The 23,559-nt window shown below is 35.3% G+C and overlaps 1 pseudogene; it reads right to left on the bottom strand.

Annotated features, from left to right (window-relative positions):
• Positions 1-14,736: 14,736 nt before the first annotated feature.
• LOC114224779 (COMM domain-containing protein 3 pseudogene) lies at positions 14,737-15,318 on the bottom strand (annotated as a pseudogene).
• Between the last annotated feature and the right edge of the window lie 8,241 nt (positions 15,319-23,559).

Genomic DNA, 23,559 nt, shown 5'->3' with positions numbered 1-23,559 from the left:
CAGGTAGTACTCCAGCAGATAGCTTTCACATTCCTAGCCTGGCCTGCACTAGCTGAGTATGTTGGAAGGATTCTAATGACAGGACTCGAAACCTGGAAGACTTTGAATATCCTTGGTCTAACCCTGTCATTTCTCAGATGAAGAAATGAAGGTCCTGATAGCTAGTACTTTGTCCAACTTCACATGACTGTCTGTCAGGAAATAAAATACTCTACACCTCCCCACAAAGGAAATAAGACCAAAAATACTCTTCTTTTGTGAAGATGAAATGTTACAATGTAAGTGAAGTTCCTGCCATATTGTGTGAGCTCATCAGAAGATATTAGTTCTTTTTTGACTTTTGTTTTTTCACATATGGCTAGGTTGGAGAGTTGCCTGGGGTTTCCATAATTCTACCAACAGAGAATGTCTCCTTACACAAATTTGGCAGCTAACTGCTGTGAGGAGGCTCAAAATTTTTCTGCTTTCTATAATTGTAACTGCACCTTTATTTTTTTTCTTTATTTGGTGGCAAGAAGTAGTTGAGTGTCATGTGAATTGCGCGGACTTTGGAATCAACCAACCTGAGTGCTAGTCTGATTCCACCCATGAAATTGGGCATTTTATTTAATCTCTCAGAGTCTTGGTTTCCTGCTTGTAAAATGTCAGCTATAGTATTGATCTTATAGGATTTTTCTGAATATTAAATAATATATTTTAAGTAAAGTGCTTAAGAGAGTGTCTGTAATAATGTAAGCTATGATGCTTTTTAAATTAATGAGCAAAGTGAAACAAATTTTATGTGTGCTTAGTTAGTCTATACATAGGGAGTAAAACAAGTCTTATGGTTTGCATTCCTATAATTTACATATAGGTGAAGAACGTGGGTTCTGCTGCTAGATGTCCTTAGCTTTAAATCTCAGCCTGGCCATTTACTAGCTATGTGACTGTGGACAAGACTCTTAGATGGACATATTCTGTTTCCTTATCTATAAAATGGGAAAAGTAATATAAAATTCCTAACATCACTATGAGGATTGCATGAGATCGTGTTTGCAATTTACACTGTTAGTCACTAGTAGGACAAGGGGCTCAATAGAAGGTACTGATCAACCTGATAAGTAGTGCCAAAAGAATTATGTAACATATCTTCAGGCTCGCCCCAGAGAACTCAGATCCATGGAAATCCAGACATTTGGGCATGGTTCTTTTAAAATAAAACAATTGTTATGTTTAGAGTCAATTTTATAAAATCACACTTTTGACAGTTTTCAAGAGTTCAGTATGTGCATGCACTGCTTGCCTTAGCTCACTGTCTTGTCACTGTAATTGATTTTGCTGATTAACATTGATGCCAAGTTTTTCTTGTAAAGATTTTTGTCATATCTTCACTTGTCATCTTTTTAAGGCTTTATTTCAAGTGTCCTTGAAAAACATATTTTAAGCTAAGTGCCAAACTGTCACCTTAAATATTAATGATTATATTTTGTACTCTATTATTCTGTAAGTGGTACAACTTACATTAAAAACTCACCAAAAGAAATTTGTCCATTAAAAATATCCCTAAGGTGATAAATCCTCCAGTCTTTTTTGGAAAGTGAAGAAATCAGGCCTTTCCTTAATGAGATCTATTCAGGAAACAATAATGAACTGGGTTGGAACTGGTTTTGATGTCCTATTTCTAAGTAGTAGTCTTCCCTGTAAGGGAGTGAGAGGGGAAGAAGACAGGACAGGGAAGTTGTAATAGTCTTGGGAAATGGGGTAGCATCTTACTCATCTTTGTGCTCCTAATACTTACTGTAGGAGCTGACATATATTCAGTAACCAAATATTGTTTAAATCAATGAATGAGGCTTTGGATCAGATACTTTATTCTGCCTTATTTAGTTCTTGCAAATGTTTACAGTTTTGATTTGAGTAAGAGCTTAATAGCAAATGGTGGGTGGTATGAATATTAAAATATCCCACATAACAAATGGGTTGTTTCTCTTCTAAAATGTGCTTGTTTCTCCTTGTGTAGTCATAGAATAGGATTGAGAACATTTTCCTTTTCTTTATTTGTTTTCTTTTGGGAGACATTTTGGTATTTACTTAGGAACCAAAGAGTTTGAATGAGTAGAATCATGTAACTTTTTTTTTAAAGGTCAAGGAAACTTCACAATTTTAAGGGCTATGATTTTTCTGCATTTGTTTGATGGTTGTATTGATTGAGAATTGTAAAGAGGGTATGCTGTTCTTAGATTCATAGAGGAACAAAAAGGAACTGCATTTTTAAAGTCTTTTGGTTCTCAGAGGATCTCCCATCTCCACCAATTTTTTAACATCATTGAGAACTGGAAGGGTGTAATGTGTCTTTAGGAAAATTAGTTGTAATGAGGCAAAGGTGAATTTCTTTACCTTTCTTGTGACTTGATATTGATTTAAGACATTGAAATAGGACACCTAAAATTAATGTAATTTGGCTCAAAGGATAGACATTGTCTCATCAACTTCAGAGACTACATGGGTTGTTGGGAACCCAGGCTCAAAAGTGATGCTTCTCTTTTGCTCTGATAGTAAGGTCACAGTAAGTGACCAAAAAGCTCCCTCATGAAAATTGTATGATAATAAAATTGTATTGGTGTCTTTTCCCCTTCAATATAAGGAAATTATAAAACATTTCTGAAAAGGTTAATTTCTTCTTTTAAAATAAAAATATGAGGGGCGCCTGAGTGGCTCAGTTGGTTAAGCATCTGCCTTTGGCTCAGGTCATGATCCCAGGGTCCTGGGATTGAGTCCCACATTAGTCTCCCTGCTCAGTGAGGAGCCTGCTTCTCCCTCTCCCTCTGCTGCCCCCCATGGCATGTGCTCTCTCTTTTTCTCTGTCAAATAAATAGTAAACAAATAAAATCTTTAAAAAAAGAATTGAAATAAAAATATGTAATGTTTAGCTTAAAGAAGTTCCTCATCTCCCACAGGACCATTTAAATTATTTGAATCTCTTTATTATAGTAGAAAACAGATGCTATGCATTAGCTAGGTATAAAGACAAGCTAGTTGAAGACAATTAAAACAGAAGAGCGCATTAACAGAGGTCCAGTTGTGTAAAACAATATAGTGCATCTGAAGAGTAAGAAGTATTTTAATATAATTGGAGTGTAACACCTACCATTTACTGGCCAAAGGAAGAATCAATGCAAAAATGACAGTGTATTTTTTCTTCTTTACAAAGGAAAAGATCCAGATTGAGATGAAATCATCTGCAAAATATGTGAGAGATACCTTATCTGGAAGATTTCTAAAAGGGGAAGTATTATCTATATAAATCACTATGTATTACAAATCTAACTAGATCTCTGGTAACATAGTATGACAAGATGTAATGAGGTGAGGTATTTTTATGAGTTCAAACTTGTTATATGTGGGTCCTGACGTCAGAATTTTCAACCCAATCTCTTTTTAATCAGCTTAGTTATTTATACCATTCTTTCATGCTTTTGCTTTTGGTATTATCCAAAGTAGACTAACAATTATTTTTTTATGACACCATAGCAACATAGTATGAACAATGCTGAGACATAAGGAAAGGAAGATGATTGGAACAACTTTAGAAAGAAGGTTGATTAAAGTAAGAGAATGGAAGAGTAGACCATCAAAAATAGTGTCCTTTAAGTGAAATATAACCAAAGAAAGTCAGGGAAAGTGAGCAGGGAGGATTTGGGGGAATGATAAGCAAAACATCTACATTGGGCTATATTTCAAGAAGTATAACTGGACAACTTTTCATTCTGAGAAGAGACTGCTGCTACTAGAGGGAAGGGTCAACTATGAAGATATTTATACTTTGAGACAGATTTTTGTACTTTGAGCTATCACGTCTGCTCACTGCTTTTTTGAAGTTACTCCTTATTCACTCCATTGAACATTCCATACTGTAACCTGGTTTATTTATTCAACAAGTTCCTTACCTTCTCTTTCATGGAGACAGTTAAAGCTCTGAAGAGTGTTGCTTCACAAATTCTCACTTTCTCACTGGATTGTCAATGGCCTGAAGTTGTCCTCTCATCATTCTTCTTCACCATGAACATGGCCTTGGCAATCTTCCTTTAGGCCTTCCATTTAGTTCCACGTGCTTCTCATAGCTTACAGTGCTTCTCATATGTCCCAGTCCTGTGCAGGGCACAGAGTGTGGCAGATACCACTAACTGCTACTCCAATATCTATTCTCTCTTCTGTCTTCATTAGAGACATTATGTTTTGTTTGGGACAGCAGTATATCTGGGTAAAAGCCTTGCCTTATCAGAGTTTCCTTATAAATAGGAGTGGCCACTTGACACTATTCTGACTTTTGCAATGTGATCAAAAGCTGCTCAAAATTTCTGAGAAATTTTTCTTTCCTCATATAAGTGCTACCCTTTTCTCTGCCTCCTTTCTTCTTGCTGGAAATGGAACAGGCATCGTGACAATGGAGTGACAGCATGAGGACAGAAGTCCATGCTAATGATGGCAGAGTAGAAAACAGAGGAATGTCTGGAACACTGATCCTATTGAGAATCCAGAGCCCTAAACCTGGACTATTTACCTGTAGCCTTCTTGTTACATAAGCAAAAATATTTTGAGGGTAAAAATATACTTGGAAGGAAAATATACAAAATACATTTTTCTTGTTTAGATAACAAAAAATATATTTAGTTGAGATTTTGTTTTATGTAGTCCCCAAATAACTTTGATACATAGAGGATTTGATTCTTGGGTTTAGGGTTTTGAAAATAAAAAAAATAAAGGTAATGAAATGAGTGGATGAGCAGAGTGGAGAAAAACAGAGCTACAGTCTGTTGGAGAAGTCTGTTGTTGCAAAGTGGACAGAGCTGGTGATCCTTGTTAAATATTTGATCAAACTACTGGCTGTTGTTTGTTAGGAAAATGACCACGTGTTCTAGTTTTAGGAGAAAGGATAGGAAAAATTATGTTGTTTCTGGATGCTGTTTCTTCTTGACACTCTTAGGAAAGACCAACAAAAAGGATAAACTTGAGTTAGAGTTAACCACTTGTCCAAGGAGGTGGGAAGATCATAGCTTGTAGACCATGGCTTATAAAGATATTTGTGGCTGTTGATGGTTTCTCACTGTTCAACCTGGGAAAGCAATCCTCAAATACCCAAGCACACACCCAGAGAAAGTGTACTGTTAAACCTCTGGAACTTCCAGAAAGTAGTTCCTCTAAAATGCCCATATAAGATGTGGCCATGAAGGATGATGGAAGGAAGACCTTCCAGGATTGCAGATCTTGGGGCTGTGGAAGGCAATAGACAAAGGAGATCCACCCAGAGAGAGACTAGAAGCTTATAGACAGTGAAGGAATGTTCTCCATGGCCACAGCAGGGAGTTCATGCTCTTGTTTCCTGTTGATGTGCTTCCCAGTTATGTCCCTATTCTGCATGGAAGTTTTTATTCATTTGTTCATACCTTTCTAACTGGTTGTGTTGAAGGCAGATTACTTTTTTTTTTTTAATGAATGCAAGTTAAAGTAAGAAGAGAACCTGGGATATGAAGTAGATATACCCCTGTGTATGATTTTGGGATTATCTCAGTTGGGGAAAATTAGAAAATGTATGTATCTATGTTGGATAGACAAAACTTTGAAATATGTCAGATATCATTAATTGATCTATATACATACTCATTTCCTTTTTTAAAGAACCTCACTTTTGGATAGGGGATAAATAATGAGAACAGCCATAACATTTTTTCTTCCCAGACTTCCTGGAGATGCTCATGGTACATAGTTATGGCAATGAAATTTAAGCAGAAATCTGCCAGGAATTTTGCTTCCTTGATGAAGCTATTTCTCCTTCCTCTTCTCTTTTCTTTAGTGGAATGACAGAAGGTACTGGGGCATTGCTGAAATTGTGTGGTTACCACACCACAGCCCTAGACTGTCATACTTACATTTTTTTCTTATGTGAGGGGAAAGAAATCACTATTTGGTTTAGCCACTAGAGTAGGATTTCTGTTACATACAATAGAACAACAGTCCTAACGCATACACAGAGATTGTAGGCTCTCCATACCTTCTGGGATCTAAGGATTCAGTGCAAGTACACTTCCTCAAGGACTTGTTCCCATAAAAATTTCCATTCTCTTCAGCATTTCAATATTTACCTTTTCTTCATATGCTCTTTCCATTCTGTGACTTGCATTCTGTGACTCTATTTCTATTCTGCTCTCAAATATTATATACTTTCCTATCTTTAAAAACTGAAACCCAAAGTCATTCGATATGACCAACTCCCTTAACTATGTATTTAATTTTTCTGTTTTTAAACACATAAACAATATACAAGTATATTCTCATGTATAATATTCACACAATATAAAAGAGCCACTAACTTTATCTCTTCATTCTTTTCATTGACTAAATCTGGGAAGTAAATATGTTCAACTCACATTTTTTCTCCATTTTCTTAATTCTTTGAAATCTGGTGTCTTTCCTACCATGACACTGAAAGAAGCAGTTGCCCGAGGATTTAGATATTTCTGGATGATGTCTTTCAGAGATAATGGTGAATGGGTCATGAGTGTGCAGCTTTTAGAAGCCAGGTCAGAGTGCTGTGGGACTTAAGCCAGGCCCAGTGGTGTTCAAGATAGATCCTCGGGTAAACATGTATTTCCCTTCACACAAATCATGGCTGGGAGAGTAAATCATAAACATATCCACCAGCTATGTTTTAGTAGAAATGCCCTCATTTTGGAGAATAATTATCAAAAGCTAATACTAATAATTCCTATTTTTGAAACCCTTAAGAAAATACAACAAATGTACTGTATAAATAAATATTCCTCTTACATAAAAATAGGTAAGTAACTGTAAAAGACTTCTCATAACTACCAGGTTAAATTAATTTAAAAATCAAATTTGTTGAGGAAAATATTTAATGCAGAGCCTTTTATTTTGCTGAGACCTCTAGACCTTGGCATTTTATCAGTGGTATTGTTCAGCTCTTTTCTAACTTACTGCAAGATCTATCAAACTAGCTAGAGACATGATTTAGAAATTACTAAGGCATATTCGAGAAGAACTGATTCAGGTATTTTTAAAAAGGACAATAATCAATGGTGATTATATATCAAAAGTAAGCAGAACTTTCCACAAAAACTCAGTTTTTCATTTTGTATGCCTGGTTTAGTATTACTTTTTACAAATGCACTCCCTACTCCCTTTCATTTGGCATTCAATAAATGTTAAGAAAACAACAGTATCTGACAACACAGGTCTTCTTTTGTCAGATGATTCTGATCTAGAATGGGTATCAATTTTGATTTACTGCTTTCAGAACAGCCAGAACAGAATGGATTAGATTAGCAGGCATAAATAAATCTTAATTTTTTTGAGATTTATACCTGTCACATGATAAACAGATAAATGCCTTTTTATCCTACAAGTTGCATTGATTTGGATCTTACAGAAGTTAAATGTTAGCCTGAAATTAAATTTATGGTAACATAGTAAATATAACCTGAAATGGTGACAGTATGGGTCAGCACATGGCTAGTGGAGACAGGGAGAGAATTCTACTGGCCAATAGATTGTTTGCTGTAGCATATTACCATTCAGAATGTACATACATTCATGGAGTTGGAAAAACAGGGACTGTTTTTAGACTCAGAAAAAAATTGTAGCCTTAAGAATTAAAACATTAGCTAGCATCTTCAATTCATCATGCGACACTGGCCCTTGGAATCAGGACGATGATTTATCATTCATCATAAAATTGGAACTAAATTTTAAAACTGTGTTTTTAAGACATTATGGTTGCATCTGTGGAAGGAAACCACGAGAATAGGAAGCAGGGTTGGGGGAGAGACTTTTTTCCCTATGGTATACCTTTGTGTATGTCAAGTTTCATATCATGTGAATATAACACCCATTCAAATAATTGAATAATAGAAAAGAAAAATAAATAAAATAAGCCAGTCCTTTTGATTTAGAAGGAAGCTCCAACAATTTCAGTGCTTATAAAGAATTTACATGAGGGTACCTCCTGACTTATAAGACTGCCTCTTATACTCCGTGTGTATTCCTTACTCTCATTGCACACTGTATTATTTGTGGTCCTCTCTGTCTCTGTGCACTCAAAGTTAATTTGAGTGCATAGACAGTTACCTTCATTTTTCTTTTATTTCTCCAGGTTATTTCACAATGCATTGCTTATAGAGGACATTCATTAAAAAGTTGAAAAATAACTGAGAAACAAAATAAACCGCTCAATTTCTCCTCACTAGCATCTTAGTATAGAGACAGAGTCGATAGCAATGTAGTGGGGCTGGTAGATGAGTGTCTGACAAAAATCAACAGGTATGTCATGGACATTGAATACTGGACAGTTAAAGACTCCACATAGGGCATCAAGGAAGACAGGTTTTATGTTGATTAAGAAAAGTTAGAAAATCTGCAAGCCAGATGACCATCAAGGGAGAAAAGGTAAAATAGGTGCTGAAAATTTGGACCAGTCAAGAGATTGAGAGGGTTGTACGTGGGAGGGACAGCATTACAGAACAGAGAAAATGAATTTGGGTCTCAGGGGAGAGGCTCTCCTGACATTTATCTGCATCTTAATTATTACACTTAGCTCTTCATTGGTAGGGGAATGCATTAGGTCTGGTTGAAGAAATGGTGAAATGAAAGAGTCATAGAATTATAAAATTAAAGAATATCAGAGCAGTAAGTGTCCTTAAAGTCTAAATTTTCTCATTTTGTAGATGAGGAAAACAGGCCAAGGGAATTTTAATGACCCAGGAATTTAGGTGCTAAGTGAAGACTGGATTTTCAAATTCCAAGTATATTTTTCAGTATCCTATTATTATACAGTGTCCTATAGATAATTTATAGCATGTACTATTACCATAGTAATCCATTTTCTGAGAATTAGACTCATATTTCCACTTGATGAGGGAGACTTTTCAACAGAATCTCTGAGGGGTACAAGTAGCAATATCAGGAGTCTGATGATAAGTGTGTTGGGGTACCTCTTCTGGAATGAGTATCCTGAAATGCTTAAAGGTGTCTCTGGTTTTCACACAGGTGAAAGTGAGTTGACGTCAAAGAAAAACTAAGAAATTATAATGCCAAAAAAATTACTCCTCAGCACTCACCATAGCACATACCTGTCACAGACCTGTAACTCTGAAACAAATAATACACTATATGTTAATAATAATAAAAAAGAAGATAGCAGGAAGGGAAAAATGAAGTGGGGGAAATTGGAGGGGGAAACGAACCATGAGAGACTATGGACTCTGAGAAACAAACTGAGGGTTCTAGAGGGGAGGGGAGTGGGGGCATGGGTTAATCTGGTGATGGGTATTAAAGAGGGCAGGTACTGAATTGAGCACTGGGTGTTATGCACAAACAATGAATCATGGAACACTACATCAAAAACTAATGATGTAATGTATGGTGATTAACATAACATAATAATAAAAAGAAAATTACTCCTCAGGCTTCCCGGAGCAATATCTGAAATGAGAGTGTCTCACAAAGTCCTTTGGTATCTATCTATTAGTGATTGTGCTGTAGAATGTTAATGCAGAAGATAAAACAGCTAAGAAAATTTCTTCATAGAATTGGATATTGGATATGCATGATTAAGAATAACTGGTTATAGCCTTAGTTATTGATTTCATTTTTCTGCTTTTAATTCTTCCTCACTCAACTGATTAGTTATTTGAATTTGAAGAGTTGAAAGATCATATTGTTTATTATTTTGGGCAATAACTTTCCACAAAAGTGTTCTGTAGAGTATTTATGAAGACATGACTCCATAGTCTTAGTATAGTTTTGTGTGAATTCATATTTAACCCCTCAGAGAAATCTGTAATTGCTTAGCATAAAATGTGACTTGAAATACATTCTCCCTAATAGGTCCCACTCTAGCCTTTTTTTTTTTAAAGATTTTATTTATTTATTTGAGAGAGAGAGAGTGAGAGAGAGCATGAGAGGGGAGAGGGTCAAAGGGAGAAGCAGACTCCCCACTGAGTGTGGAGCCCGATGTGGGACTTGATCCTGGGACTCCAGGATCATGACCTGAGCTGAAGGCAGTCGCTTAACCAACTGAGCCACCCAGGCACCCTGGTCCACTCTAGCCTTAAACTGCACCTCAGCAAGTTCAGTCAGTCTGACTGCCAGAGGCCAGATAAGCTGTCTACAACTACCTTTAGGAAATGACTGTCAACAATGAAGCTGAAGCAACTAGGCGTTTCTTTTTTTTTTTAATTTTTAAAAATTTTTAAATTTTTTAATTTTTTTAAAAGATTTTATTTATTTGACAGAGAGAGACACAGCGAGAGAGGGAACACAAGCAGGGGGAGTGGGAGAGGGAGAAGCAGGCCTCCCACAAGCAGGGAGCCCGATGCGGGGCTCGATCCCAGGATCCTGGGGTCATGACCCGAGCCGAAGGCAGACGCCTAACGACTGAGCCACCCAGGCGCCCCTCAACTAGGCGTTTCTGAAAGGTTGGATAATAAAAGTGAAGCATTGGATATTTTCAAGATAAGTATGGAGAGGGTGTAAGCAAGCAAGAAAGATCAAGAACTCTTGTTGCTGCTGTTGCCTTCCTCCAGTTTGCTGGAAGGAGGTTTGGACAGAGTGGAAACTAAAAATCTATCAAGAACCCAGTTGAAGGCTAATGTATAGAATTGCTGATCTTTAACTTTAGGCCACCCATAGTAATAGAAAAACCAGACAAAATTATACAAGACAACAATGCAATCGCATAGCTGACCTCTCAGGACTTTCAGCCTGGGGTTGACACCATTGAAATATTTGAAAGGGGCTGTGAGGGAAAATTAATCTATCCAGTCTCTTATGCCTATATTGCTACTATTGCAAGATGTTAAACCTCTGATGTGTCTTTTTTTTTTTTTTTTAGTTGATTTACACACATAGTATTGAGGATAAATAATAATTGTAGAAAGTTATTTCATTGGCTCCGCTGCAGTGAAACAGCCTAAGGTAGGACCATACACTGGCCTTTCAGGTGTAGATGAGTAACTCCTGCATTGGGTAGAGGAAAAGCCATCACTTCTTTCTCCATTGCTTGGAAGTTGGGAAGACTTGGCATTTTAAGAAACTTTCTGTGTTTGTTGAACTCCCTTTATCCCAAAAGAAAACCCAAAAAGCATATTTTAACCACTTCAGAAGCTGTTTTCATTTAATTTAAGCCAGGTTCAATGAGAAGCAAGTGTTTTCCATTTATAGGGTATTACTTGGCCCCTCAGCATTTTCTTTCTCTCTCCCATAGTGTTTACCATATTATCATTCCAGTAGCTTGGCAACTGCTTTGAGTTTAATAAAATAATGAGTGTTATTTTGGGGTATTCCCAGCTGAAAAATTATTGTGACCTAGAATAGACTTCAATTATTAAAAATTCTATTTTAAGATTCCCCTTCCTTCTATTTGTAGTCGTCTCTATCAAATATAGGTTTCAGTTTATATGCTGGGATAGTGGCATTATATGTGGGGGAGAATTTGTCCATTAGTAGAACACTGGAATCTCAGGAAACAGCCATTCTGACTCTGAGATAATAAGAATAGGAGTAAGCCTCTGTTATGTCCCAACAGCAGGCTGGAGAATTTAATTATATGATTTCTATTTCATAAAATGACTTTGGTAGGTTTTGAAAATGCCTTTTTATAGATGAGCGGAACAAGGCTTGGTAGCACAGCTTATAAGTGACTGAGTTGGAATTGAAACTCAAGAATGTCTAACTTCAAAGCCATTCTTATTATGTTACATTGTGCTTTTTATGCCAAAATTAAATTTACAGACATGTTAAACATTTAGAAATCTTATGAAAAATTTCATCCATTTCTTCTTCCCTCCCTTCTCCTCTACTCCTACCTGACTTAAAGAAAATGGAAAAAAAAAGATTTTATTGTTGACATAGAATGCAGTAGATGTTCAGTACATATTTGTTATTGTTTTTGTTGCTTTGAATGCCTTATAAAAAGACTGGATAAATAAATGTGACCTCAACCACCAAATCACTAACAACATTAAGTATGATTAGTACAGATAGAGATATGTAATTTTAGAGATACGTCTGGCTGGAAAAAATATAAGGTTCAGAATGGTTGTCTAAATTTTTCAATACTATGTTTCATAGCCACAGCTGACTAGCTGTGAAATGCTGCCATTTCCACTTAATTTTGTTCACTAGTTAATTCAGTCCTCCACTTTATTTGATCAGATCTGGAGCCAAATGATTTGTATTCACTTTGCCTTGTGTTTTTGTAGTGTCTCTTGATCACTTTCACATGCTAATACTGGCTAATTGAAGCAGCCCTTGAAAATGAACCACCTAATTTCTCATGCATAACATAAAAATAGACCTATTTCTCTTCACTTGTCTCTTTGAAGAATATATATTAACATAAAGTAAGAGATTGTCTTTTTGGTGCAAAGCAGAATGCTCATGATATTAGAGGACACATCTTGGAGAATGAATTTTGGTGTGAGGTGATGGACCCTTTTTTCCTACAGGAGGAACTCTAGATGGAATAAATTGTTCAGGAAGCCAAGAGAGATGATCATTTGGCTGATATTTATATACTAATATTTTAAATGTATTATTTTGGTCATATTGGTAATTATGATGAGAACAGAAATTATTAGTGACTTTACAAAGATTAAAGCATGTTGTTTTTGGCTTGATTGATAAGTAACTCCTTTGGATAAAAAAATCAATCAAGTCAATCAATTTCAATCCATTGGATATCATTTTTCAACTAACTGTACTGGGACTAGTTGTCCTGAAAAGAACTAAAAAATATGTCTCTCCTCCCCATTACTCTGCTTGTACATGGAATTTTGGTTAATTGGAAACATGTTATGTCTCTCTTCAGGGAACACAGGCAGTAGTCTCCCATCAGAACCAGTCAATTCTCTTCAACCCCATCTACACACTCCATTCAGATAGCTTCTGATGAGGGCTTGGTTACATTCTTCCTGCCTCCTAGGAAAAGTCACAGAGTCTCCAAAATTCAATTTCACCTACTCAGATAATTGAGAAGCAGCATCTTTGTTTGTACTCTGAATTTGTCACCTCCTCACTGTATGACTTTATATAAATTACCTAAGCTCCTGGATGCCACTGTGTTGTTACCTGTAAGATGGGCTCATAATGGCTATTTCATAAATTTGCTATTCAGATGAATGTGATAGTTGTGAAGTGCTTATTAGGACACTTCTTGGCATATCATAAATATTTAATAAATATTAGATGTAGTAGATATAACTATTATTACTACTACTACTACTATTATTTAGATGGCCACTTTAAAGACTCCTTTTTCCAAAGTTTTATTAACTCTTCATTTCTCTCTGGAAAATACAGTATTTTTCTATTTCTTTTTAGAAATGGAATAAAAAAAACTTAGAAATGTGCATTCCAGCTTGAAATAAACTAAGAAACATCTAAAATCCAAATTCACAAAATAAATAGATGAGTTGTCAAAAGCAAAGCAAAGAGCAATTGAAGAAATGGAAAGGGGAGTCAGACTTCAGAGAGATCAATAGCATAATCTTTTTCAAGATTGGTTACAGTCACACTCTTAAAGTACTAAAGCAGGACATCAGTTTGCAACTGTGGAATTTGGTTGCAAGGACTGGTAGAGTCAGTTTGTGTTCCAATAGAGAGGCAAAGGGGCTAAATTAATATATACAAAGAAGGCTAACAGGAGTTATTTATCAATAAAGAAAGTTATAGGAAGAGTGACTGCATTGGGAGATGTCTTGAAGCTTTTTCTTTATTGTATATGGGAAATAAAAGGTTAAAAGGGCTCATATGCAAAACTCTGGGCCATAAAGAAAATTTCTGCTCTCCTGAAACTTGGTTCTGGTTTTTCTATCACATACATGTATAGTAAATATAGTCTAAGAAAAATACACCCCTTTCAATGATGAGAAATCTAAAGAAGGAATAAACAGAATATAAATAATGATATAGAAGAGACAGAGAAAGAGAAAGAGAGAGGAAGGATAGACCAAGGACAGATGGACAGGGAAAAATAAATGGCAGAATAATTACACCGACAGGAAACACCATTCCATAGAGCAGATGTTTGTGACTAAATATTTTCCCTGAATTATAAAAAAAAAAATCATAATGTAATCACCATTTTATAACAAGAATACAGAAAAGAGATACAGGAACTTTGAGTAAGAGCAAGACAAGAAAAAGGTGAAATGTCTGTAACAGTTTCCTCCTGGGAAGTTAATTTGTTATCGGTTGTTTCCTGCTTATATTATTCATATCAAGCACCCACAGGGGGGAAGAAAACAATATAACAAACAAGAAGTAGATTCTTATCTCAGTAGGTTTTTAAAAAAATCTTTGTACACTGTATTGAAAACAGTAAAATTTTCCTATTTCATGCAAAAAGGCAAAATAGAGAATATTCTTTTTTTTTGTGGGGATAAAACTTAGTTATTCGGAGTGTAATACTGTCTACTTCCTTTTTGTAAGACTTGAAAAAGATCAAAATGAGATCAGTGTACAGTTTATACTAAAGATGTCTGAAATACTTAGGCAGAACTTCCCTCAACTCTTTTACAAGTGTAAAAAAATAAAGTGTTAAAATTGATGAGCGGCATAAATCCAAAAGGAAAAAAAAAATCTACTTAAGAGGACATCCAGCTCGCACAGATGGTGGTTTGGACGACGACAAGAGGTTCCTGATCTTCCTCTAGACCCAGGCGGATCGTTAACTTCTCCAAATTACAACTGAGTTGCTCTTTCCAGACTTTTCAAAGCATCTTTAAGTTTCCCCACTAAGTAATTGTTCCATGTTGCAACTAAAACTAATCTTTGGGTGGGATTGGGAATCAGTGTTCTCTACATTTAAGGTCACCAAATATGTCGGTCTTACATCTTATGAAGTTGATTGGTCTTTATCTGATATTCCAAATGCCAAGAAACATCAGTTATATGAGGGAGAGATCTGCCTATACTTCCCAGGGACCTTTCTAGGGAATTCTTATTATTCTGATATTCCATGCAAAACAGTTCTATTCACTCTCTATCAAATTTATAGTCTTCTAGATAAGTGATTAGAGTTGATTTGTCAGCTGTTTGCTTTCCTGCCTCCCGTATGTAAGTTGCAGCTGCTGTGTGACAATGTTTTAAAACCACAGGATCGATATGTTTCAAGTCTGGGTGATCTAACACGGCCTTGTCCGCCTGGGCATCCAGCAGGCTCTGGAAAGCCGCCCGGAGGAGAAGCGTGAAGGCATTGGAGTCAAAGGAATCAGGATCGGCCAGCATCTGGAAGCCTTTCTGCACATACTCTGAGCACTCCATTGTGAGGGCCAAATAAAGAATATTCTTGAAAAGGAGAGATAAAATGTAAGCTGGCAGAACTTAGGAAATTAGTAAAAAAAAAATCAGAAATGAAGGCAAAATGTAAAGTATAAAAGAATGAATGGGCAATACTCAAAACATATAGGGTATAAAGAGGATAAAATAAAAAAAAAAGAATTAATAGCTAAGTGGATCAGAAAAAAAGATAAAATTTGCAGAGGATATCCAATATATCAAAAATTAAAGATTCATAAGCAGAAAAATGGTATAAAGGAAAAATGTATTTACAGAAAACTTTCTGGAAATTAAAGAAGATTATACAGATTTAAATGGTATACCCTGTCCCAGGAAGAACTAAAAAGGATTGTTAAAAGTGGGGCAATATCTACAAAGGTGTCAAAGAAGGAAGTCTAATCCAAGAACTTTAAACCCAGATGAATTGTCGTACAAAGATAAAGGCACATAGATATGTTTAACATGCAAAATCCAGGGTATAATGTTTCTATGAGCAATTCATGAAGAAACCATAGAGGATAAACTGTATTCGGCAACCTATTAATGGAAAAAGTATAGCAAAATTTTTTAAAAAGAGAATGTTTTGAATGAATCTGAAACCTAAATGGTCGTAATGGATTATAAACCCTGACATGTGTAATCACATAACTAATAGAAACTTGAGGAGGAAAGGGAAGGGGACATAGCAAGCAGTCAAAGTACACTGATTTCCATATCCTTTATGCACTCTCTATATGTTTATCAAAGTAGAACATTTAAAACTGATTATGTTAAATAATGGTGGTATAAGATTATTTAAGGTACTGTTAATGAAAATAGTATGCAGATGATCCCTGATTTATGGTTAGATTTATGATTTTTAGACTTTATGGTGGTGCAGAATTGATATGTATTCAGTAGAAAGCTTACTTCAGTTTTGAATTTTGATCTTTTCCCTGGCTAGTGGTATGTGGTACAGTATTCTCTTGTGATGTTGGGGATGCTGGGCAGAGGCAGTGAGCTGCAGCTCCTAGTCAGCCACATGATCATGAGGGTAAACAACCAGGATACCTACAACCATCTGTACCCGTGTGGCCATTTTGTTTCTCACTTTCAGCCCAGTATTCAGTAATTACATGAGATAGTCAACACTTTATAATATAAAATAGGTCCTGTGTTAGATAATTTTGCCCAACCATAGGCTAATTAAGTGTTCTGAGCATGTGCAAGGTAGGCTAGGCTAAGCTATGATGTTTGGTAGGTTAATTGTATTAAATGCATTTTTGACTTATGGTATTTTCAACATTCAGTGGGTTTATGGGGACTTAACCCCACCACAAATCAAGGAATATCTGTATATATAAACTCAGACTCAATCTATATATTATATAAACTCAACGTTTGGAAAGAAAAGAGAAGAAATACAGTCAGGACTCAAAAGAAATAATTTACAAATAACTCAAATAATCTAGATAGGAGAATAGGTAAACACCGAAAAATAATAAAATAAATAAAGCTGGTTGATGAGAAAGGATGATGGTCTAAGGGCACACTAATTTCATTACTGCTTGTGATAGGGAATTAATAGGTATAAAATAGAGAATTCAGAACATTATATAAATTTATACTTTTAAAGACTATAATGAAAAAAATGCAGCCTTTCAATTTAGCAGAAAAAAATACAAAACAAAGGAGAGAAAATAATCCAACATAAAACTATGAAAATAGCATGATAGCTTTAAGAGCAATTAATGTCTGTCTTATCAAATCATTTCATCAGTGAAAAGAAACATTCATTTTTATCAAAACACAAAAGCTAAGCAATAGCTGTATACAAGAGATACACGTTAAAAAGTTGACACAGAAAAGTTAGAAAGAAAAGGGTGATCAAAATAAACAAGACAAATGCAAACAACTAAAACAGGGGTAACTATCTTAATATCAGACAAGATAGATGCTGGTACAAACATATAAAATGAGATGAATATTTATATTTATTGAAATTATAATGAATGGAGCACCTGGGTGGCTCAGTTGCTTAAGCATCTGCCTTCAGCCTGGGTCATGATCCCAGGGTCCTGGGATTGAGCCTTACATTGGGCTTCCTGCTCAGCAGGGAGTCTGCTTCTCCCTTTGCCTCTCTCCCTCCTTGTCTCTCTCTGTCAAATAAATATAAATAAAATCTTAAAAAAAAAGAAATTATAATGAGTGTTGGATTTATAATGAGTAAAAGGTGTGATTCACAAGGTGGATTTGGGCATTTCAAATAGCTATGCATCAAATACTGTGGTAGAGTGGTTCTCAAATTGTGCAACACGTTAGAATCACCAAGGGATCCTTGGAAAATACTGATGCTTGGTTTCTGCTCCCACATATTCTGATTTAATTGGTATGGAGTATGATCTGGGCATCACATTTTTGAAAGCTCTCCAGGTTATTCCAATGAGTAGCAAAGTTAGAAAACCAATGATTTAGCATAAAAAACAATAAAAAAAACCACTACAGGAGATAAGTGAAGAAATAGATAAACAAAACAAAACAAAACAAAACCAAAAACAACACAAAAAAACTTTTTAAAAGAAATGTATTTCATGGTCCTTGGTCCATGATAGGTTACAGAAAACAAGCAAGTCTAAACAAGTAAGATGACCCAAATAACATACTTAGTAAGGTAAATTGTACACTTTTTTACATGAGTGCAGTTGGTATATAAATGAAGTTTTTACCTTGACAACAAGAAATACCTCTTCCATTTTTTTATGTATACAAAGTAACTTTCACAAAATTTTATTAAAGTGTATTACATATACCTCAATAAATTCCAAAACATAAGAATAGTAAAAATGCCTTAAGATTATAATTCAGTAAACTTTGAAATTAGAACCAAGCATACTAAAAAACAACACTTTTTTTACTACCTACAAAAAAATAAAATTTTAAAATGGTTTATTTTGTCATGGATCAAAGAGGAAGTCATTTTTCTCTCCACTTCTTAGCTTCTCCCCTCTCCCCACCCCGGCCATCCTATCAATTACATCCTTTATTTGCTCTAGACTGTTTTCATCCAAATCTTGGGAACGTTTCCTAGGGACAAAGTGCAGTCCATTTCCCTTCCCATTTTCTAGGGTTCATTGTCTGCAGAAAGGTTTCTATGTAAAAAACAGAAATGAGGGGTTCTCAGGTCTCTGTAGTTAGAAGGAGGTTGAAGACAGGGCTAATAGGAGGGAGTGGGGAGTGGGGAAGGCACTTTTCTTCTCCATGGCACACAATAGCACCCGAAAGTTACATCTGAGCAGAAAGTCATCCCATTATGTAGGGGGTGTGGTTCCACAAAATCCAAGAAGTGTGAGGCCATTGCCGAACAGTCCAAAACTTCTGGAGCCTCTGCAAGTCATGGTGGCTACTGCCCCGACTAGCTCTAATCATAGACAATGACTCTTGGCTTCCTCTGTGGATCTGACTTTATTTAATCTTCAGTCTTTTTTTTTTTTAAATCCTGGCTTTGTTCTTTCATGAACCAGCCTAGCCTAGCCAAGCCCAGCCTATTCCTATATTCTATTCTCAGAGTTCCCAGCCACCAGCATAGAGGCCCAACCACTTAGTAGGGACCAGGTTGGATGGGGCGGGGGTTGGTTTTCCACTCTCCTCGTTTTCTATTGCTTTCTTATCAACCTGTGCTATCTTGCCCTCTCCTATTATATTGAAATACCACTTATTTGTGATACTTTCAGAAATAAATATTTAATACTTAAATCCACCAGTTATGTATTTATTTAAGGCTGGTTAAATGCAAAGTCAGAATAAAAGGAAATTTCCCTTTGTTTCATATGTCATTCTTTTCAGCCATCTTTCCTTGTCCCTGTTCCTCACTACTTCTAACCCCAAGTAGATATTTAATCTTCTAACACTAAATTTGAATACTTAAAATACAAGGAAGAGACATGGCAAATACTTGATGAGGGAATACACTGGTTTCTTTCTTTCCGTCTTGGACTTACCTGAAGGCAATCAAAATGTGTTGCAAGCTTGAGTCAAACTTGAGAGGTGGTTGACAGATTTGCACATGTATCGTGGCTAAACGGAAGCTGTATTCACTCTGTTCATGTTCCTGTTCCCACTCTTTTAATTTTAATTTTAATTTTAATTTTTTTTTTTTTAGTTTGGAATCTTGCCTAAAATAAGTGAAATGGAATCTCTGGCTCTGTAGTTGGGTAAACAAGAGGGAAATTAGGCAGTAAGTGGCCTAATATTTGTCAGTTCTGTGACAGTTCTGAGTGTCTGAGAACCTCGCAGTTCTTGCTTGTTGGAAGATGCTACTCATCTGCTTTGTTCTACTTCAGTGTCCAAGTCAAGGCTCTCCATTTCTGTAATTATTAGATAGTAAATTTTATTTCTGAAAGTCCCTTGGAATTGCTGATAGTACAGTAAATTACAAATTACTGAAGTTTTCCTTTAATTTGATAATTTTTTTTTTTAGTCAGTGGTTGTTTAGATGGCTGGAAACAGATTGATCCATTAGAGATGGATTGGTGGTTTGATCCCTGCAATCTAACTCTTAATGAAAGATCTGACAAACAAATTGATTTCAAATAATACCAGTGTTGGAGGAAGAAAAACTGACAAGTGTCTCTCTCTTTTGATTGAACAGTGTTCACACTATTAAGTAGTTGACATTGTGGGCAAGCAGGTGAAAACTTGAATGCTGTTACCCCTTCTGACCTCTCTCAGGTGACATGTTCTCAGCCAGACCGCAATGCTCCCAAAATCAGCAGTGAAGGGAAGTTTCAGCTGGTCTTGTCTGAACTTAAAATTGATTTCCTTGTTTAATGGTTGCTGTTTTACTTATTGGATATCTAAAATCGTCGGTTTGCTCTGTCAGGGCAATTGCTGACTTAGGCAATAGATTGAAATGTAAATTCCTTTCTGTGTTAATGAATTCATTAGCAGAAAAGCTAGTTCAAAAGACATATGGAAAAAAAGAGTATTAAACATTTAAATGTTAAAGCAGTATTTTCTATACTGAGTTTGAGGAACACCAAAGTTAGTACCTGTTCTGTTGAAGAATGGTTTCAGTGGTCACATCTTTAGGGAAACAAAGTTAAAGTTAGGTTTCTTTCCTTTAGGGGGCTTCTCTGAGATCATGATATGATAATGTGCACTATGTATTCCCAAGAAGAAAGTTATTATACTGCAGTTCCTCTGTTTAACTGCAGAACTTTTGTGTTTTAAAGAACACCTTCCAACTCATCTGGGAACTGGTATTCTCATAGACCTCTGGACTGGGAAATGTCATGTGAAGGCCAGCTTTGCCTCTGAAAATGTAAATGCCCCTTAACCTCTGTGAGGGATTTGAAGCATTATGTCCAGGGCTTAATATCTGTACTTCCCTTTTGCTGGAGTTAAAGGGGCCTCTGCTCTGTAATCTGAATCTTAGAGGGTCCTACTATCACAGACACAAACAAAATGAATTTATTTAAAGACAAAGGAGTGCCTCTGACACTCAGGATCAGTCAACATGTAACCTTAAACATTTATTCTCCCAAGTCTTATGAAATGCCCCAAGGAAATGCACTACATTCCTCGCCTTGTGTTTGCAAAACACAGCACTTCTGTATTGAAATTCTGTGATGGTTTCTGGGTTGTGCCTATGCTGAAGTCAGTGACGGACAGTATTTTGGAACACAAGGATTCGAACAGTAGAAGTATAAGATAAAAGAAAAGTTAATTTGTCGGTTTCTCAGAAGGCGAGGCTGTAATCCATTCTTGTAAAGATTTAGTATCATTTCCATAGTGCTGAATCTCTTGCTATTTATGTTGCAGTTGTGTTTGCAACAGTTGCTCATTTTGGCTGATGGCAACGTTTTGCAAGATTATGCAAGTCCTATTATTTTTTAATTTTATTATTATTATGTTAAACACCATACATTACATCATTAGTTTTTGATGTAGTGTTCCATGATTCATTGTTTGTGTATAACACCCAGTGCTCCATGCAGAACGTGCCCTCTTTAATACCCATCACCAGGCTAACCCATCCCCCACCCCCCTCCCCTCTAGAACCCTCAGTTTGTTTCTCAGAGTCCATAGTCTCTCATGGTTCGTCTCCCCCTCTGATTTCCCCCACTTCATTTTTCCCTTCCTGCTATCTTTATTTTTTTTACATATAATGTATTATTTGTTCCAGAGGTACAGGTCTGTGATTCAACAAAATGCCAGATTTGAGAATAGTTTTGTTTTTAACAATAGTGCTTATTATGATTTAATTAAATTTTCAAAAAGCAAAATGCAAAATTTTGGGTTTTATTTAAATAATTTTGAGTTAAAATTTTAATATGCATTAATTATAACTTGTATTTCGCTTTTTAATGTTAATGTATAATTTTAGATCTTTTAGGAAAAACATTTTCGGAAGCATAAAATAATTTTATTCTATTTACTTTATAGTTTTTATAAAATACATTCAAAGTTTGTACACTTTGGATATACTTACATTTTATAATTCTTTAGATACTTATTATCAATAATACCTAAATTATGTGAAAGTTTCAATTATACATGATTGGTGGTTTTGTTAATATGAAAGAAAATATAATTTTATCAATATATAATAACATTATCAGCCCATCAATAAAACACTCAGACATGCACAATAATAATTAAATTCAGTTGTCTTTGATAGATTGTTTTTCATTAATATAACAGGCATTATTTAATGTGTAAACTTAAGTTATATATTATAATTAATACATAAATATAAAATATGCATATAATTTACATATATCTATTTATATAATATATACTTATATATTATGATTAATATATATTAACTGAAATGCAATTTTATAATATTATATGTATATAAATTTCTATACTTCAGTTCTATCATTATGAATGTGTATTCATCCAAGTAGAAAGATAAAAGACATTTTATTCAACAGTTTTAAAGCTTAATTTATTACATTTAAATATGTAGGCATTTAGTACATGGGCCTCCATTTGTACTCTTGCCCTGGACTGCAAGTCAGAAGTGGTCCTGGCCACTGTGACTCCTGGATATTTGCTGACACTAGAAGGGACATCTTATAATGAAATCGTAGCTTTGTCTGCCAAGCAGGAAGCACCCTTTCCCACAAAGGACTTTTCACTCCTTTTGTCTAATTGTTTCCCACCATCCATGTACAGAGTGGAAAGATAACTGGTTCATATAACCACTCATATAACCACTGTTATAAAGGTTTGTTGCTCTGAGTTCATTTCTAAGAGCTGCAGGCTCATGCAGTCATTTCCAGAGATAATAAGAAAAGTAGCCAAAGGCATTCAGTAGTCAGGACCTTGGAGCATAAAACAGAAGTTCAGTCTAGATCAGAATAGAACAAGCAATATGCACACACAGATGATTCAGACAGGAGCAGAACTTGTCCCTCAGTTTCCTTTGCAAGTTAAAATGGGAGACTTGTCTCTGAATTTACTGTTTAATATTTGTAGTTCTCTGAAAGTAAGGATGTGTTCTGCATCTTATGACACAATATAGAAGGAGTGTTCAGTATTTGATTATTATAATTATATCTGATCGTTATAATTACGTTTCTGGTGCCTAGGATGAGGACGCTAAAGTAAGGCATCCCTGTAATGAAATGTTGTCTTAACATGAATTTTATTTTCATTTTTTTCCTTTGTGAATTGTAAAATTTTGATTCAGTGGTCTTTTCTCAATTTATTTGTTCTGCTTTAAATGAAGGAATAAAGATTCTATACTCTTTTTAAGGTAAAATTTACGTGCATGAAATTTACAGATTTTTAAATGATGGGTTTGAATGAATGTACCCACTCATTTAGCTGTAACCAAGATATATAACATGTACATCATTCCAAAAATTTATTTGTCCCCACCACCCACTGGCAATCACTGTTTGGATATCTATAATTGTATACAGTTTTAGTAGTTCTTGAACTTTGTGTAAGTAGAATCATGCAATGTTTTGTATCTTGCTTTTTCTTTCTTTTTTTTTTGGTTCAATACAGTGTTTTTGAGATTTGTCATGTTGTGTGTATCAGTAGTAGTCCTTTTTTATTGTTAAGTTGAATTTCATTATATGAATATATCACAACTCATCTTTTCCTCTGTTCAATTGGGTATATAGAATTTCTGTTGGGTAAATACTAAGGAGTGGAATCCCTAGATCACATGTAATATAATTATATAAGAAAAAGTGTTTTCCCAAGTGATTTTACAATTTTTACAATCAC

Source organism: Eumetopias jubatus, unplaced genomic scaffold (genome assembly GCF_037043125.1).
Source record: "Eumetopias jubatus isolate StellerSeaLion01/CBP00866 unplaced genomic scaffold, mEumJub1_p1.0 scaffold_17, whole genome shotgun sequence".
In the NCBI taxonomy this organism is placed as follows: Eukaryota; Metazoa; Chordata; class Mammalia; order Carnivora; family Otariidae; genus Eumetopias; species Eumetopias jubatus.
This window is presented reverse-complemented; position numbering and strand designations above follow the sequence as displayed.